We start from the raw sequence: 7550 nt of genomic DNA on the forward strand, positions 1-7550 counted from the left end.
TAGAAATAAACAGAAACTCCTTGATAAAGAGGGGTTTATCCCCTCGAAACGTTGGAGGTTTAAACTTTGTGAAGTTGATAATTATTATTTAAATATTTCCAGAATGAATTTATGGTATAGTTTCAAACTAAATTTAAAATGAATGATATATAATAAAAGAAGTGTCAAAATAAAAGGTTCTTGTAAAATTCAATAAGCAAATTTTCGATTAATATTTTTCGAATGATGTGGAAACATTTCCAAAATGGGCATAAAGTATGTTAATCAAACAATTTGAAGTCTCAGATTTACATAAAAACTGTATATACCATTTGATTGGAATAAACAGTATATACAGCTGTATGCCTCCAACCAAAATATTTCAAGAGAAAAATCTGTGCCATTTGTGCCAAACAAATCTCCGTTGCGTAATTTAGTTATACCGGTTGAACCGTTCAAAAGGTAAAGGAGCAGCAAATTTTCGGTGCATGGTTCACTCGGTCATATAATAATGCATGGTGATATTGTAGCTATAATGTTCACTGTTACTATTTTTCGGAACATGAAATATTAAAACGCTGTTCAGAAAAACAATAATCGATAAATGCAGTTTAAAGGAACCGTTGCTCGTAGTGTTAAGTAACTTAAATGATATCTCCGAATTTTCCTTCTATCGATTTGTTCACTTCGATGTTATTTTTTTTGTCGTATTTTGAAGTGGAGCATGCGCTTAACAATACTAACAGAAAAATCATAAATGCACTGATTAAACTCTTTGTAAAAAAACGATTAACTCCTAGGTGAACATAAATTTAGTAAATGAATTTGATAATACTTACTTATACCAGATGGTACAGTCCGCAACTGAAAACTACGATCGTTGCCTCACTTATATAGGGAGGTCATAAAAATGCAATGTTGCTATGGATTATGATTTAGGCTTTTGTTTTGCCTTTCTTATTATTCTTTTCTTTCCTTTTTTTATTTTTATTTTTTTTTTGTTCAAATTGTTACGGATACACTTCTATGGTCCATTTTAATAAGTTGATTTCTGATTGAAAAACCTTGAGGTTCGTTACAACAACAAAACACTAATTAATTATCAATATGTTACATTCAAGTCTTGTTGCTTTGTCCTCAGATTAAAAGGTCCTAATTATTTCAAATTAATTTTTTTCGTGGATATAATATAAATTAATTTTTGGTATCTGATTAATTTTTGTGGAAAAAACAGTAATAACAACCCCTCATTAAACCCCAAACAACAAATGTTTCTCACTATAATAACGAAAATGATTGTCATCATCAATATCTGATGAATTACAAATGACATAAACTTCAAATTATAAAGTAATTTAATATTTTGTATTGTTACTGATAGGATTTTTTTGTGTTGAATATAAAAGTACACTTTTATAAGTCTGTACCTATCGATTTCATTTATTATAATAAAGTGATTAAGTAGATCTACACAACAAATATTTCTGAATACATTGAATACACAAACACACGCGAGCGCGCGCACGAACGCACGCACATCAGCTAGAAAGGTTTTTGTAGATATAGAACATAGTGAATCTGGAGTCATATCTGCAATGCCCAAGTGGGTGCCAACCAAGATCGTTTAAAATGATTATGTCACTGGCTTGATGGGGATAATCTCTTTTTAACCACCTTGTATGATAGTGTCACAGGTTTGGTGGCAATAGATGGCAATATTCCTTCTTTAACCAACTTATGTGATAGTGTCGCGGGTTTGATGGGAACATTCCCTTTTTAACCACCTTATATGATATGGCACGGGTTTGATGGGAATATTCCCTTTTTAACCACCTTACATGATAGTGTCACGGGTTTGATGGGAACATTCCCTTTTTAACCACCTTAAATGATAGTGCCACGGGTTTGATGGGAATATTCCCTTTAAACCAACTTATGTGATAGTGTCACGGGTTTGATGGGAACATTCCCTTTTTAATCACTTTATATGATATGGCACAGGTTTGATGGGGATATTCCCTTTTTAACCACCTTATATGATAGTGTCACAGGTTTGATGGGAATTTTCCTTTTCACCACCTTATACTAGTATGATAGTGTCACGGGTTTGATGGGAATATAACCTATATGATAGTGTCACGAGTTTGTTGTGAATATTCACTTTTTAACAACCCTGCCGTCACACGCTGAATCATCTCAATCTGGCAGAAGTTGTGGTTTATGTATGGTCACCAGGCTAAGATTATTACAATAAAGTTATTTCTTTCCATAGCGCTTGGCGATTCAATACAATATTCCTCTTCATTTCCTCCACCATCTTCAGGTCCATTTGCGTTCCCATTCGTATAAGTTGCAGTTTGAGAGCCTGCCCATTTAAAAGTGCTTCCTATTCCAGGATCATCCAATCGAATCTATGCTTCTAGGACACGATTTGCTTTCAATATGTCAAACCTAACCAAAAATATCTATAATACGTTAAACAGATGCGGCTGAATAAACAAACTAATTCGGTGAATTGGCAATACATTTATTTTTATGAAAAAGCAACTTGCTTAAAAGAAACAAAGTATGGTTAAACATTCATTTGATAAATAGTATGTCAAACAATTCATTATACTAATTTATAGAATAAACTAATATTATCTTCTTTAGCATGTTTGTTTATTTGAATTGCACGATTCCTGTATACGAGTAATAAAGGCTCATTATACTCCAGCTTGGGTGCGTTTCATAAAGAATCGTAAGGCTAGTTAGGACTGCACTAATATTGCACGTAGGATCGTTTGAAGATACTCTCCTAAGTCTTGTACCTAGGAATAGTCCTAATATGCCTCTATTTTTTTCTCACAAACATTTATTTTAGCGTCCATATAAAGTTTCCAAAAATTACTTTTTCCTTATAGCTTATCCCTCTTTAGTTCTTTAAATTGTTGGTAACAAGTATATTGTAATTTTCTATTTATATGTATAATTAATGTAGGCACATTAGGTCTCAGAAATGAATATTTGTTTACTTTCTTGGAAAGGGCAAACATGAGTTTTTGGAATGAAATCAGATTTTGTGAAAGGGCATTTGCAACTTCTAGGGCTTTTCGTCTGCCATAAAAGCCGATCATTCCGATTGGTATGAGGGTGTTTGATTATCAAAAATAAAATGTCGCGATATGTACAATGAATAGCGAACTGGAGAATTTCGCAATGCAAACATATTAAAATGAAATTATCTTATCCGTCAATTAATCGCACTCTTTGGGGTTTCTTTTATTAATCAAATGGGTTACTATGTATGTTACTGCTGTACCTATAAATAGAATGATGACCTTATCATTGTGAAAGTCCGAAAATCTATTTATAGAAGTAGTTTTAGTTTAACGAAACGGTCATTCGTGTCGCGCTATGGACTGGAGAATTTTGCTGGAAATGAAATGCAAACATATTCAAACAATTAATTGCACTCTTTATAAATCTATAGAAAAAAAAATTAAGTATGCCATTTTTACGAATTGTTATATCATAGTATTATCATTTTGAAATTGTCTTTTCCGTAGGTCTCTCCGGTTTTCTTTTTTACGGCGTGAATATTTAAATAGACCTAGTTCATAACTTTAAATGTCGCTTTTTTTTTGACGTTGTGCGACAGTTAACAGGTCTAGCAGTATTATACTATAGTTCAAGTCTCTTTAGCTAACTGTTCTATATTTAATTTGAAGGCAATCGATTTTATGGTAGTTAAAGTGGAATGTTGAATTACTGAATATTGTGACATTTTAACAGCAGAAACCTTGTCTGCAATTTTAAAATCAGTTGTTATGGGTTTATACTTAATAGATAGGAATGTAAACACACTGGTGAGTCAGAGTAATTCATTAAAATAGTAGATTGATCTCTCAGTAAATCAATTAACAGACTTTGCTCATTTTTAATATATATTTGATTATATAAATAAACTTATACCATATAGGGGGTATATTTTGGATATTATATACCTGACAGTGTATATTTTGGATATTATCGTTAATATTGATAGAATTTCAAGTTCCTGTGTAAAAAAACATTGAATATTCTAATCTCTAGCATGTCTACCAAAGTTCATGATGAACAATGTCTTTTGTCTGCCCATTCATAAATGATATACAATTCGAGTAAAAACCAAGTAACCATTGAAAAGTTTATAAAAATATCTGGTCATCAGATGTCTACTAGTTTATCTTCACTTGCTGCATTTCTTGCTTGGACCCCCTTTGATGCTTTGCATCAATGCTTTTCTTGTATAACATTTGAAAAATGATTTTTGAGAAAGTTAGATGCTTAACACTTGAAGAAAGTAGCACTAAATGTGAAATTATTCGTCATAAAGGTAGCAAGATGTAAACAGCGTAGTCTTTTAATTTCCATCCTAAATACTAAATCACTTAAAACAGTAACAGGTCATACTTGAGCTTTGTTGACATGTTTTCATCATTTTGCGGGATATGCCAACGCGTAATCGTTGTTACAGAAGGCCCACTTCATCAAAAGATGGTAATTGGCCAATGAGTAACTTTAAGGAAACGATGACAGGACATGAAAAATAAAAAGCTTTTAAAGAAATGGAAATAAAGGCATTTATTGTGCATAATGGCATTAACGTTTGGTCAATATGTATGAATGAGCAAGTAATTTGAAAATTTTACTAAAACTACCAGATTTTTTATAAAAGGGTATAAAAATGGACTAAAATGTTTTTCTGAAACATAATACAATATGTAGGACAAGCTTAATTATCAAAGCTTAATTTAGCACCTCAAACTCCCCATTTGTGAGTTCTCCAAGTATATGGAAAAGTTTTCACAGAAATCCGTAACGTTTTCCAGGAACTCCGTGAACTCCAAACAAGTTATCATAAGAACTCCATCCTACGTGTAACAGTTCCTCTTCCGTGTTATCGTGATTTTTTTACAATTTGATAGTCCCGTTCAAAATTGGTTATGCGTTATAGACCTTTTAACGACGCGGTCCGTTGCTATGAAAAATGGACCGGAATTAGAATTTTCTCGCGCATGCGCAATCTGTGTAGGACAAAACATGCATCGCATCGCGTGCCAATCTGTTTGACACTTGCCGTCTGACCAATCCAGTTATTCAAAGAAAGTGTACAATACAAATTGTGTAATATTATGTAATACAGGGGTCATAAAATTTTATCTTTAACAGCCTGCTGTTTCAATTTAAATTACTGATGGAAAAGTCGTCTAATGATACCTTAAACAAACGACATGTGTGTGCCCTTTTTGACCATTGAACTATTAGTCCTGCACATTTTCTGTTAAAAAATAAATTCACGTGCTCAGTACTTACTGCCTTAAGTCATCCCAAAATTAATATTTTTTTTTGGGTGACATAACATGAAATCGCATCTATTAAAGCCTTAAAGTATGATAAACTGTTGACAATGTTATTGCGTTTTTGCCATACACAGAATGCGCATGCGCGAAATGCAACATTTGTTGCTTTAGAAAATCGTATTGTAAAAAGGTCTATATTTTTTTTCCTAATAATGACAATTTTGTTCTTAGTTGTATTATTCTTTTATTTTCTCGTATGTATGATAATTATATTAATATAAGACATATAATAGTTTATTTCATGCGCGATGTTCCAGCAATCAAGTTACAAATTTTAAACGTCAAATTTTAAAGTTATACCGTGCGCCGGGTCGCTTTACACGCACATTGTTTTAACGGCATAACATTTCACTTGATTGCAAGTTCGCATTCGAGTCTGCAATTAGGACGACGCGACTCAGTATGACGTTAGCTTTCGAGGGAAGTAGGCATGGACGACGAGGAAGGGTACAAGGGTGCACGAGTCCTTAGACGGCTTTAAATGTGGTGCGATTGCCGGCAACGGCGTCCTTCATCAGGACTACGTCCTTCATTACATGTATTGTCACTAGTTAATGTACGTTTAGGTGCTATTGTCCGCTGTATAGTGACCTACCTTCGGCTCAACATTCATATCTTTGGCTAATACTATAGAAAATTGAACGAATGCATTTAATCTGACATCACCGCTTTGTGCATGACTTGTGATATGTCCGGGGTCCGTACTCGATAGCGAATGCTACTTTTTGTGCCTAAACGGGTGAATGGACCTCCATTAAACATAGGCTACAGACAAACAGTTTAACCTTTATTTTTTCAATTTGCTGAACACTGAAAATACTACTTCCGGTAAGAGCGACGATGTTGCATCGTTGGTAATGACCCTCATCATCCCTCGAATGATGAAGTTTTAATGTGAAGGATAATCATCACCGAGAATGCTTCATGAATTTATTAATTATACCCTGGAAAGGCTTGCATTTCGGTTATATCAACGCAGACTTGTGAATATTTCAAAATAAAAAGCCAGAGCATCTTTGATAATCAAGAATGCTCCAGGAAAGGCTGTATGCTTATCGTCTTATTTTAGTGCCATTTTTTTAAAATCATATATATCATTTGAGTAAAATTTCAAAATCGTTTGCTTTGTCACATACATGTACAAGTTTATAGAATGTTCGAATTCATAACATGTTCGATACATAGCATTTATGATTTGTAACGGTCTGGGAAATATTTGTTTTATTTATAAAATCTTAACAGAAAAAAGAAAATAGCCTGGGACAATGGAAGTTGTTTTTAAGCCTGTTAAAATGCTTTATCTACCCATACATGATGATATGATATAATAAACTATAATATGAAGTTGAGAACTAAGGAAGCCACTATTCAGAAAGGATTGTCTGTCCTTTAATCTTACTGTATTCTAACATATTCGTTTACATGTGCTCAAGATAACAAGATAATTTTCCAGATAATTATGTATACTAGCTTATTCATACAAAAATACCGTGTTTGCTCAAGGTCTTTTAATTTCAGAATGCTGATTAAAAGACCCTATCTGATTTGCTTCAATAGTACATTGACATTGTCATGTTTGTTTTCTGCTTGTAAGGCTTCGCTATGTATTGGCAAAATACATAATAACATTATTATAAGTTTGTTGTTGTTGTTATTTCTACTAGACTATTTATAGGTCTATTATACACTGGTCCATCAACTGTGTATCAGTCTACACACAATTTTGTTTAAAAACCCTGGTCTGCCTATATTTTGATGTCATAATTTATCAATTATATGTAATAAAAACTGTTGACAAAATCCATCAGCCTCCAGACTGATTGCGATTTCATCTTAAAAGTAAGAATCAGAATCAGAATCTTAACTCGTTTTTGATGAAAGTTAAAAAAAATTAAACAGCTTTCGTTCATGCGACAGATGTGCCAATTTGACACATGGCGCGAAAAGGGGCGTGATTTTTTGCAATATTATAACTCTGACGATTGGTCGACCGGTGAATATTCGGTACACGTCGGATTTTATACAGTGATCATTAGTGTGAGTGAGACTAAATAAAGGATTGGAGCACCACACTAAATACCGTATTCCGGTAAATACCGAGCAAGGCGCTTGAATCGTAAAATGCCAAAATCTTGCTTTTTCACGCAACGGAATGAACTTTAATAGGTCTAATTCATCTTTTCACAC

The sequence above is a fragment of the Ruditapes philippinarum genome, unplaced genomic scaffold (assembly GCF_026571515.1).
Source record: "Ruditapes philippinarum isolate M1 unplaced genomic scaffold, ASM2657151v2 ctg3_1_1_1_1, whole genome shotgun sequence".
Classification (NCBI taxonomy): Eukaryota; Metazoa; Mollusca; class Bivalvia; order Venerida; family Veneridae; genus Ruditapes; species Ruditapes philippinarum.